Consider the following 13,220-nt stretch of genomic DNA (forward strand, 5'->3'; position numbering starts at 1 on the left):
CACTGTTCGACAAGTGATGTTAAATACGTTTTTTTTTTTCTTGTTAATTGTTTAAAAAAAAAAATTGAACGTTGTATTCTTACAAATTAAGTATGCATACAGCCTGAAGAAGGGTGAGTTCCTCTTGACCAATAGCTCTTGATTGGAGAGCACTTAAAGATGAATACAAAGACTTTTAGGAATAGTATAGAAATCTACAATACCACAAAGTGTTAAAGAGACAATATGGTGACGGACACTCCTGTTATGTTTGACCGCCTATTAACTCATTCAAGGAGGTACTTCTAAGCACCAAAACTTTTTTTTTTCTTTTTTTTTCTCTCTCTAGGTTGTCTGAGATACTAGTTGCAGGGATCATATTGTATGCATATCTGTTGTAACATTATTGTATAATAAAAAAAATTTCAACTAAAATATTACAACCTTGCGATAGTGTTTGCTATACTCGAGATAATGATTGTGCTCCACTTGTAAGATAAGCCTATCGTTTTTGCAATATGTTTCCATTAGCAAAGATGCTTCTAGTAAAGGTTATTACTGTTTCAGCAGCATATGCACATATCCTGTGAGTGCCCAGTGCACCAGCATTTAGATACCACACTTTCTCAGAGAGGGCCTGATATTCAAAACCTCACCGCTCAGTTGAGATGATCTAAGAAGTGTTGTCTGTACGGTGAGGCTCTTAAAAAAATGTTAGAAACATAAATTTTATGGGAGAAATGTTTATGTTGCTATGTAGTGTTCTTTATGTGAAAACAAATACTAAGACCCACTGTCACCAGTTAAAAAAAGAATAACAAAGAACCCACTCCACAGGCGAATTATATCAGATGGTGAAAGATGCCACGGTCAGCTCTTCATAGAATAAGATATGCAGCTGAAATGAAAAAGGAAAAAGAAGGCGCTCCAATGGCACAATAACTTTAGCATTCGGGCCCCTTTACTCAGGTCCCCCTGATATAGGCTACCACTCACACAGTTTAAAGGGACATGAAACCCAAATTTTTTCTTTCATGATTTAGAAAGAGAATACAATTTTAAACAACTTTCTAGTTTACTTCTATTATTTAATTTGCTTAATTCTCTTGATATACTTTGCTGAAAAGCATATCTAGATAGGCTCAGTGGCTGCTGATTGGTTGCTGCACTTAGATGCCTCGTGTGATTGGCTCACACATGTGAATTGCTATTTCTTCAACAAAGGATATCTAAGGAATGAAGCAAATTAGATAATACAAGCAAATTGGAATGTTGTTTAAAATTGTATTCTCTACTTTAATCATAAGATAATTTTTTGGGGTTTAGTGTCCCTTTAAGCACTTATCCCAAGGTACAATTAAGGCATTCTGGGTTCTCAAGAGCTCCCCAGCTAGTTTACCTCCAGCCACAAAGGGATCAGGATAGGTCACTTATGTAGATGAATTGGAAATCCCCCAGCGATCAGAAAATCACCATACAGGATAACCAATTTGCTTAAAAAGTATCCCAAGTAAACTTGGAAATGATTTATTAAAATGTGTGGTACAAACTAAAAACAACATATCGTTGGATAAAAGTGTCTTTTCGAAAAGGATCTTTAATCCTCAAAATGTTAGTATGTTACTCTCCTGTCTCTACCGGAGAACCAACTCTATTTCTTATTAGTGTATTCTGTCCTCGATCAGTGTTTGTTCCCAAAAAAAAGGCTGGATGAGCAAGTCATTTCTTAAAACCGCTACATTAAGGTTTTACATAGAGCAATCAACTGAAGGCGCCATCATTACGAAACGTACATTATACAAATATGAACGCTTTAGTAACTATAGTCAGTGTTCCTCTAGTCTAGTGTGAGGTATGCAGTGAAAATGATGGCAAGTAGAAGTAACGATCCACACCACACCAGTAAAAAAATATTTTTTCTTTTTCATTGCTTTCTGTGAAGCAGACTCCTACATTACAATACAAGGTCTAAAAAAAAATCCCAAAGATTTTGTGTGATTTATCTCCATGCCGGTGAGGTTTTAAATATCAAGCCCAGAGGCACAAGTGGTTTGTATAACAGAAATTAAATCTTCATTGACCCACAATGCACACTACTGACAGCTCTCTGAACAGGCATAGTGTTTGAATCCTGATGCTCTAGCCCAGCGGTCGCCAACCAGTGGCCCATGGACCACTGGTGGTCCACGAGAAGATGTTGGTGGTCCTTGACCCCATCAAGCAGGAATTCATCTCCTCTGATGATGTCACCCCCATTGTGCCGCAACTTCCGACAGTGCCTGACTGGACATCAGTGAAAACCGACAGAGGGGAAGTTAAATTACAATCTCCCTACGCACATTTCGTAGTACTGTGCAACTTGCGTAGCTAGATTGTATTTTACCTTCTCCCGCCCGGCGCGCTGCTCAGAGAAAGATGTTTCCATTCTAAAGCCAGCAGAGGTTAGTATAGTCTTGGCTTGAAATAGTGGAATTAAAGTATATAAAAAAAGAAAGTCTTAAAAAAACTATTTCTCTCTTATAAACACATAGAGGTTTGTACCTTTTTAAAAAAAATTCTTGTCAGTGGTCCAGGTGAATCCAGGCTAATGTTGCTGCTGATAAAATCTAAACCCTACATATGGGCATCATTTTTTTACAAGCAGTGGAAGACAACTAGTGCTGTTATAAATTATCAGGAATAATTTGTAAATTCTAGGAAAGAGGTTCTTTTTTTTCTTTTTTTTTTCCTTTTTAATCTGGTAGATGTCATATGGCAACCACATTGCATAAGTCTGATCCCCTTTGTGCAGAACTAGTAAAACTTTTGAAAAAATCAACTTCATTTTGTTTAAAACATGTTTCTGTTTATTTTAAAATGTATTTTTTTTTTGTTCCAGCAGCCTTTGAAAAATGTGAGCATGCAGGAGTACATTTCTTCCTTAAAGGGGTAGGAAACCCCATAATTTTCTTTCATGATTTGGATAGAACATACAATTTTACACAACTATCCAATTTACTTCTGTTATCAAATTAGCTTCATTCTCTTGTTATCCTTTGCTGAAGGAACAGCATTGCATTACTGGCAGCTAACTGAACACATCTAGTTAGCCAATCACAAAAGACAAATGTGTGCAGGCACCAGAGGCATAACTAGAAACCACAGGACCCATGTGCAAGAATCTAAGAAGGGGCCCCCCCCCACCCACCCACCCCCAAAAAAGTGAATTTGATACATATCTTTTTTTTTTTTTTTTTACATTTAACACAGAAAAAAAATGTGAATCAGATTACGTCTACAAAAGGAGGTACCCTGTGCCCACAGTCTGTGAGATGGTCTGACCCCCTATTACTGTATATAGTGACACTGTTTAAACCACCAGTACTGTATATAGTGAGTCAGTGACACAGTCTGTAATCTGTCGGTGAGATGGCTGGCCTGACCCTACCCGCCCCAGTACTTTATAAAGTAACCACAGTAGTCTGTGACATGGTCCAGCCCCCCGTACTGTATATAGTGGTACTGTATAGACTGACACTGTTTACCCCCTGCCCCCCCCCCCCCCCATGCTGTAGTAACAAGGTCTGTAATTTGCTGGTTCCACAAATATACACACACACATACATGCATAAATACACACAGAGTCACACACATACATACACACACACACACACACACACACATGCATAAATACACACACAGTCTCACACACACACACAGTCACATACATGCATAAATACACACACAGTCACATACATACACATACATGCATAAATACACACACAGTCACGCACATTCATACACACACACACACACACATACATGCATAAATACACACACAGTCACGCACACACATACACATACACACACACATACACATACATACATGCATAAATACACACACAGTAACACACATACATACACACACACACATACATGCATAAATACACACACAGTCACATACATACATACACACACATATACACACACACACATACATGCATAAATACACACACAGTCACATACATACATACATAGACACACACATACACACACACACACACACATACATGCATAAATACACACACAGTCACATACATACATACACACACACACACACACACATACATGCATAAATGCACACATACAGACACACACATAAACACCAATGGGTAAAACAGAAACACTAACCCCTGTAGTCAGAGACACTAGTGAAGCATCATGTCACACTCACATGATATCAGTGCAGGCAGTGGCAGGTCACCCTTGGGGGCCCAGTCGCAATTGCGACCTCTGAACCCCCTGTAGTTTTGTTCCTGGCAGGCACCAATCAGCAGCTAGCTCCTACTAGTGTAGGTTATGTGAGTATTCTTTTTCAACACAGGATACCAAGAGAACTAAGCACATTTGTAAATAGAAGTGAATTTAAAAGTTTCTTAAAATTACATGATCTATCTTAATTATGTAAGTTTATTTTTTACTTTCCTATCCCTTTAAGAGTATGGCATCTAAAAATTAAAGGGACATTCTGGTTACAATTTAAATGCACATAGATGAAATAATTTTTTTAATAGAAACATACTTGCAATATATATGTATTGTCAAAAATGCTTCTAGTTAAACTTATCACTGTTTTAGTGTTAACATTTTTCTCTACATGTGATGCATAGCTAGATTTTCTCAGTGCACCACCATTTTAAATATTGTGGCTACTCAGAGTGCCAGTGGGGCTTGTATCATGTCAACAATTAACAAACTTAGTGATTACCAGATGGTTGGTTATGCGTTGAGTTACATTACACTGGTGGCAAGCTAATGAGGTTAAAACAACATTTTATTAAGCTGTAATTTAAAAGAGACAACAATTCAGCCTCAGGCTAAGCAGCCATAGTGTGGATAATGGCTGAGTACCATTACTGACTTAAAGTATGGGGACACACTACGCACAGGAGGAGGAGCTGTACAAACGCTGAAGGGGATTTTACGAGGCGGATTTGTGAATAATACTGGGAAGAGAGCCGCCCCCACAGAGCTCCTTGTGCAGATTGTTTTGCTGGGACAATGTAGGTGTACCGCCTGGACTGGCCAATAATACGACAGGACGTCTCACTACCCAAAGTAAAATTTGTGTTACATGGTGGCATTCTTCCAAAACCAAATGCTGCTAGTTGTTCCCTGTGCTTAAAACTTAAAGAGCCCTTTATGAATTAACTGTGCAACAAAGACAGCTGAAAAAGAAATGTGGTATTCACTGTATAAATAATGTCTAAGTGCACAAAGAATAACATAAAAATCAGCAGTCTTACATAAATAAAAAAGCTCAAAGATTGACTCTATTGAATACTGTATTGCTGTCATTACCAGATGGTACAAGCACCTTAGACTTTCAGAGCAAGTGCTGTGTTTATAATGCTGGTGCACGGTGCATACTTAAATACACATTTGAAACAGCTATTGCTTTTACTAGAAGCATTTTTGCTAATACAGGTATATTACAAAAATGCTTCTATTAAAAAATTAAATGCACCCATGGGGATTCCAATTTTGGCTGGAATGTCCCGTTAACTGCACTCATTTGATTCTGAGCATTACAAAGCTAGAAATAAATGCTCCCTGTTACAAATGTGTTTGTTAAACTGATTTTAAATACATATGTCAGAGTGCTGTGAATGCGAGCTCTTATATACAGTTAAAAGGAGAATATGAATTGTCTTACTTTAAATAGGGGTTACAAATAATTTATGCTAGACTCATGCCCAAACAAAAAAATAATTTTGGATGAATCTTTCTTCACTGAAATTTTTTTCTTAGTTCATCCTATATTATTTTATGAGGTTGTTTGGTTCAGCCACATTTTTACTGAATTAATTATTTGTGAACAGAAATTAACTTATTTCCTATAGGGGATGTCTTCAGGGCATAAAACAAACACGTGGACAGGAGCTTAACGGGACATGAAACACAAAATTTTTCTTTCATGTTTCAGATAGAACATACAATTTTAAAAATGTTTCCAATTTTCTTCTATTAGCAAATTTGCTTTGTTCTCTTGTTATTCTTTGTTGAAGATAAATCTAGACAGGTAGTGTGCACATCTGGAGCACTGCATGACAAGAAATAGTGCAGCCATCTAGTGCTCTTGCTAATGTATAACATTGTTGCAAAACTGCTGCCATATAATGTTGCAGACCCGTGCACACTCCTGAACTTACCTTCCTGCTTTTCAACAAAGGATAACAAGAAAACAAAGAAAATGTGATAATAGAAGTAAAATGGAAAGTTGTTTAAAATTGCATGCTCCGTCTATCTGAATAATGAAATTACATTTTTGGGTTTTATGTCCCTTTAAACTTCAATAAAGTTATAGATAGTGCTACTGGTACAAGACAGTAGCAGCAGCACAAAAATTATATTTTTTTTATGGGTTCAGAATCAGAGCAAAAATGAATCTAACATACTTATTTGCTGGCACAGGAATCAAACCACTAAGAAGGACAGTGTAACACTATAATCTTGAAGTCCTTCCTGCCTGCAGAAAAACGTTTTCCTGACTATAGAGTAAAGGTTATAACGACATGAACAAATCAACTACATTTCTGTGTTGTGTGCAATTCATTTGTTCCTTCATCTGTTAAGGGGGCTGCTCAAATGCAAAGAATACAATGAAATTAGTGTTTTTTTGCAGCTGACTGAATACATATCTAATATCTATATGTACACCTCTTCCCAAATGGAGCTTGATGCCCCGTGTTTCTGGCGAGCCGCTGCTCCATAGCCTGTCCGCCTGCTCTGAGGAGGTGGACAGACATCGCTAGAAGTCAATCCGATCGAATACGATCAGGTTGATTGACACCCCCTGCTAGCGGCCAATGTTGGCCGCGAATCTGCAGGGGCGGTATTGCAGATAAATGCAGAGAGCGTATGCTGTCTGCATTTATCGATGTGCAGCGCAATATCGGATCATGTCCGCTCGCACCTTCTTAAATAGGCCCCATTGTAATGATTTTATCTATGAGTAAGCTACCATGTAAGACTCAAAATGTTTCAAGAATGTTAAGAAAAAAAGTGTTTAAACACAAAGTTAAAGTATAGTTTGGGAACAACAGATAACTGCTGGTTCCAACAGGAAACTGCCACTGACCCAACCAGCAGCACTAGTTGCATTACCAAGTTGTGAAAGTAGTGCTGCTGATTGGCTCAGCGGCAGTTTACATTCAAAACCAGCAGTTCTCTGGGCTCCCAATAGGTACTTTAACTATGTGTATAACCCATTTGCGACACATACATTTCCAGGGTCAATAGTGATGCAATTACATACTCTAATGAATGACAGTATTTCTTTGCTTTAATGACCCTTAAATGACAGGTATACTGTTATGTGTCCTTATCTTTGGGTCAATCCATCTCAAGTGGTCCAATAATTGTCAAGTTGGTTGCATGACCATTTTTAATTTTTCAAATTTTTTTTTGAATGATTACCTCTATGTATTGGTATTGCAAAACCGCCAGTTTTTAAATATTATTTTACTTGGTGCAACCACGGCGGACATCTTTGTTTCATGGTGCATGATGTTTACAGAAACCCCAATACCTCAGTCTAGATCACATTACAAGGTGCATGTACATATATAAACATTCTACACATCCTTGTTCTATAGACTTACAAGTTAAATCCGAAAGTAATGATCAAAATCACTAAAAGTTCCACTTTTAGGGTCAACTTATAATGGTTTGAGACTTTTTTTTTTAACATTTCCCCCCCACTTTCGGGTTAATTATCTCTGGTGGGGGACCAGATAGGTACCTGAAATTTACACAGATATAAATCCTCCATGGTAGCATTCTGCTGTAAGCTTGAGTTTAAAGGGACACTGAACCCAAAATGTTTCTTATGTGATTCAGATAGAGCATGACATTTTAAGAAACTTTCTAATTTACTCCAATTATCAAATTTTCTTCATTCTCTTGGTATCTTTATTTAAAATGCAAGAATGTAAGTTTAGATGCTGGCCCATTTTTGGTGAACATCCTGGGTTGTCCTTGCTGATTGGTGGATAAATTCATCCACCAATAAAAAAGTGCTGTCCATAGTACTGAACCTAAAAAAAAGCTTAGATGCCTTCTCTTTCAAATAAAGATAGCAAGAGAACAAAGAAAACATTATAATAGGAGTGAATTAGAAAGTTGCTTAAAATTGCATGCTCTATCTGAATCACAAAAGAAAAAAATTGGGTTCAGTTTCCCTTTAAGATTCCACTGGTTACCGAGCTAGGTCTAGTAGAAAGGTGGGGAAAAGCCTAATTTATTAATACATTTTGAGAAATGATGTAATATAAATATAACAAATAATAAAAATGAACAGTATTAAAGATATTATGTTTATGATTGACACACCACACGTTCAAGCTTCTTGCAGATTCTCATACATTTTGTGGGAGCATCTGCAGTAGTCAACCGGACAGGTGTCAGTTTTCTGAGAACATTGCTCATGGAAAACCAGGCTTTGTCCTCAGCAGATATCTTGAATGATGTTCTTGGTAAAGGTCGGTGAAAGAATTTGACTAAAACATCACAGTTTTCCTTGCTGATATCCTCAATCAAGCCTAAACAGCACTGGTCATCGTAGACACAGTGACACAACCGTAGGATCAGGGGGACAGATTTCATCACTCTATGTTCTTCAAACTCTAGCAGATTAAAGAGGAAGCACAATTTTTTTGTTTCGTGATTCAGACAGATCATGTGATTTTAAACAACTTTCCAATTTACTTCTATTATCTGATTTGTTTTGTTTTCTTGGTATCCATTGTGGAAAATGATACCTAGGTAGGCTCGGGAGCTGCTTCTTCAACAATGAATACAAAGAGAATGAAGCAAAATAAATAATAGTAAATTGGAAAGTTGTTTAAAATTGTGTTTTTCGTTTATGATTTAGATAGCGCAAACAATTTTAAAAAAGTTTCCAATTTACTTCTATGATCACTTTTGCTTTGTTCCTATGATATTCTTTGTTGAAGAGATACCTAGGTAAATGACTGGAGCACTACATTACAAAAAGTAGTACTAAGAAAAGTAAATTAGAAAGATGTTTAAAATATCCTTCTCTATTTGAATCATGAAAGAAACATTTGGAGTTTCATATCCCTTTAATTTTTCTCAGAGCATTAAAGGGACATAAAACCCTTTTTTGGGTGAGTGGATCAGCAATTTCATTTTGATCTATCAAATAACTGAAGGACACAGTAATATTTCAGTAGTGAAATTAGGTTTCTTGGATTAACAGAAAATGTGCAATCTGCATCAAAACAAAAAGTTAGACAGGTGCATAAATTTGGGCACCCCAACAGAAATATTGCATCAATATTTAGTAGAGCCTCCTTTAGCAGAAATAACATCCTCTAAACGCTTCCTATAGCCTGTAATGAGTGTCTGGATTCTGGATGAAGGTATTTTGGACCATTCCTCCTTGCAAAACATCTCTAGTTCAGTTAGGTTTGATGGTTGCCGAGCATGGACAGCCCACTTCAAATCACCCCACAGATTTCCAATGATATTCAGGTCTGGGGACTGGGATGGCACTTGTTCCTCTGCATAAATGCCAGAGTAGATTTTGAGCAGTGTTTTGGGTCGTTCTCGTGTTGAAATATCCAGCCCTGGCGTAACTTCAAATTTGTGACGGATTCCTCAACATTATTCTCAAGTATCTGCTGATATTGAGTGGAATCCATGCGACCCTCAACTTTAACAAGGTTCCCAGTACCGTTACTGGCCCCACAGCATGATGGAACATCCACCAGATTTTACTGTGGGTAGCAAGTTTGTCTTGGAACGCTTTGTTCTTTTGCCGCCATGCATAATGACCAAACAACTCAATCTTTGTTTCATCAGTCCACAGCACCTTCTTCCAAAATGAAGCTGGCTTGACGAAATGTGCATTTGCATACCTCAAGTGACTCTGTTTGTGGCGTGTGTGCAGAAAAAGCTTCTTCCGCATCACTCTCCCATACAGCTTCTCCTTGTGCAAAGTGTGCTAAATTGTTGAACGATGCACAGTGACACCATCTGCAGCAATATTATGTTGTAGGTCTTTGGAAGTGGTCTGTGGGCTGTTTTTGACCGTTCTCACCATCTTTTGTCTCTCCGACATTTTACTTGGCCTGCCACTTCTGGTCTTAACAAGAACTGTGCCTGTGGTCTTCCATTTCCTCACAGTGGACACTGACAGCTTAAATCTCTGTGATAGCTTTTTGTAGCCTTCCCCTAAACCATAATGTTGAACAATCTTTGTTTTCAGGTCATTTGAGAGTTGTTTTGAGGCCCCTATGTTGCCATTTTTCGTAGGAGAGTCAAAGAGAACAACAACTTGCAACTTAAATACCTTTTCTCGTGATTGGAGGCTTAAAGGACCAGCCAATAATGTAGATTTGCATGATCAACAAATGCAAGATAACAAGACAATGCAATAGCACTTAGTCTGAACTTCAAATGAGTAGTAGATTTTTTTTTCTGACAATTTTAAAAGTTATGTATTTTTCCACTCCCCCTGTACCATGTGACAGCCATCAGCCAATCACAAATGCATACACGTACCATGTGACAGCAATCAGCCATTCACAAATGCATACACACTTATTCTTGCACATGCTCAGTAGGAGCTGGTGACTCAAAAAGTTTAAATATAAAAAGACTGTGCACATTTTGTTAATGGAAGTAAATTGGAAAGTTGTTTTTAAATTGCATGCTCTATCTGAATAATGAAAGTTTAATTTTGATTGAGTGTCCCTTTAATGGGCTCACCAAACCAATTATGTGTTCCAATTAATCAGTGCTAGGTAGTTACAGGTATTCAAATCAACAAAATGACAAGGGTGCCCAAATTTATGCACCTGTCGAATTTTGTTTTGATGCATATTGCACATTTTCTGTTAATCCAATAATCCTCATTTCACTACTGAATTATTACTGTGTCCTTCAGTTATTTGATAGATCAAAATAAAATTGCTGATCCAAACACCCAATTATTTATAAATGAAAATCATGGAAATTGTCAGGGGTGCCTAAACTTTTGCCTACAACTGTATGTGCAGCCACAAATCATCTGCTCCTGAGCCTACCTATGTATAATTTTCAACAAAGGATACCAAGAAAACAAAACAAATTAGATGATAGAAGTAAATTGGAAACTTGTTTACAATCTACTATGTTTATCTACTATGTTACTATGTTACTATGTAAAATCACATGCTCTGAATTATAACAAAAAAAATTGGGTTTCATGTCCCTTTAAGAGTGATAAGCAGCATTTTATAACAAGAGCTTTACATACATGTCATATTATTAACTCTTTATTGCCTCAAACTGTAATTTTTTATATTTTAAAATACATCATTTTGTCTTTAAGGAATAGTCTAGTCAAAATTAAACTTTAATTATTCAGATAGAGCATGCAATTTTAAAGGGACAGTTAACACTAAAATTGTTTTTGTTTAAAAAGATAGATAACGCCTTTACTACCCATTACCCAGCTTTGCACAACCAATATTGTTATATTAAAGGGACAGTCTACAATATAATTTTTATTGTTTTAAAAGATAGATAATCCTTTTATTACCCATTCCCCAGTTTTGTATAACCAACACTGTTTTATTTCTGTGATTACATTGTATCTAAGCATCTTCTGACACCCCCCCCCCCCGATCACATGACTTTTTATTTATTATCTATTGACTTGCATTTTAGCCAATTAGTGCTGTGTTGGGCTAACTCTTAAATAACTCCACGGTTTGAGCACAATGGTATCTGTATGTGCTGCATGAACTAGCAGTCTCCTGTTGTTAAAAAAAGCAAATAAAAAAAAGAGTCTGTAGTGGCTTAGAAACAGGCAGAAATTTAGAGGTTTAAATGTTATAAAGTATATTACTATAACAATGTTGGTTGTGCAAAACTGGGGAAAAGGTAGTAACGGCGTTACCTATCTTTTTAAACAAGAACAATTTTAGTGTAGACTGTCCCTTTAATATACTTTATAACATTTAAACCTCTAAATTTCTGCCTGTTTCTTAACCACTACAGACAGCCTCTTATCACATGCTTTTTTATTTGCTTTTTTTATTCTGCCTTATCAATCTTGCATCACAAGAAGATTTTGAAACTTTGTGACATTACAGTTTTTGTTTAAGCGTTAGTCGGGATAAAACCAGTTATTAGGCCTACTTCTTCAACTTGGTTTTGAGGATTATTCAGGTTCAACCATTTCAACATATGCATGGTCTGGACATTCGACTATTGTCTTAGAAAGTTATTTTTCTCTTGGTCATTTCCTTAGCCAGATAGGTATCTGAAGCTTCTGCTCTCTTGTGATTCTACTTACCTCATTTTTCATCAGGATAAAGTGGTTGTAAGAACTAACTACTCCTTCCTTCCTAAGGTTGTATCTTCAGATAACGTCAATCAGGAAATTGTAGTCTTATCTCTTCGTCCAGCTCTTAAGAAAGTAAAAAAAATCCTTTTGTAGGAAAATAGCAAAAGCGATGTACAGGTGATACCTTTAATAGCTAACAGTGGGTGCAATGCAAGCTTTCAGGACTGAGTTCCCTCCGTCAGGCATTCTGATGTACAAATGAAGCTCAGTCATATTTATATACAGTATACAGGGTAAGGTATGTGTATTTAAAAATAACATATGTAAAGCATGAACATTTGTTGTGTTGTAATTGTATGGTCAGAGCTTTGGGAAAGGTTTCACAAGTATGTTTGAAGAAGTTTGTAATTCCTGGACATGATTATTTAGATATGTATAACAAAGTTGTAAACACACAACAGAGTGGAGGATCATGTTGTAACTTGTGTGTGAACAGGTTAACTGTCTCCACTGGGTAGGGGGTATTATACCAACCATCTGTATGATTAAAGGAACACTAAAGTCAAAATTAACCTTTCATGGTTAAGATACAGCACACAATTTTAAACAACTTTCCAATTCACATCCATTATCTATATATGCACAATCTTTTTATATGCACACTTTTGGAGGCACCAGATCCTGCTGAGCATGTGCAAAATTCACAGAAAATGCCTATATGCATTTGTGTGATTGGCTGATGGCTGTCACATGATGCAGTGGGAAGGAAAATAAAACAAACTTAGCTTGAATTTCACATGAGTAGTAGATTTTCTGATGACAAATTATGCATGTATTGATTATGGTATTCTATTGTGTCTAGTGGTCTTTACATAATTCTGAATAAATGTTTAGCAATATA

General features: G+C 36.7%; 1 long non-coding RNA gene across 1 annotated transcript; it reads right to left on the minus strand.

The window, feature by feature from the left end:
• Positions 1-722: 722 nt before the first annotated feature.
• Positions 723-12,547, minus strand: LOC128652059 (uncharacterized). Its single transcript, XR_008401255.1, has 2 exons — positions 12,329-12,547; positions 723-877 (listed from the first exon to the last, which is right to left on the minus strand). It is a non-coding gene; the product is annotated as an uncharacterized LOC128652059 (long non-coding RNA).
• Positions 12,548-13,220: the final 673 nt, after the last annotated feature.

This window comes from Bombina bombina, chromosome 3 (genome assembly GCF_027579735.1).
Source record: "Bombina bombina isolate aBomBom1 chromosome 3, aBomBom1.pri, whole genome shotgun sequence".
Lineage (NCBI taxonomy): Eukaryota > Metazoa > Chordata > Amphibia > Anura > Bombinatoridae > Bombina > Bombina bombina.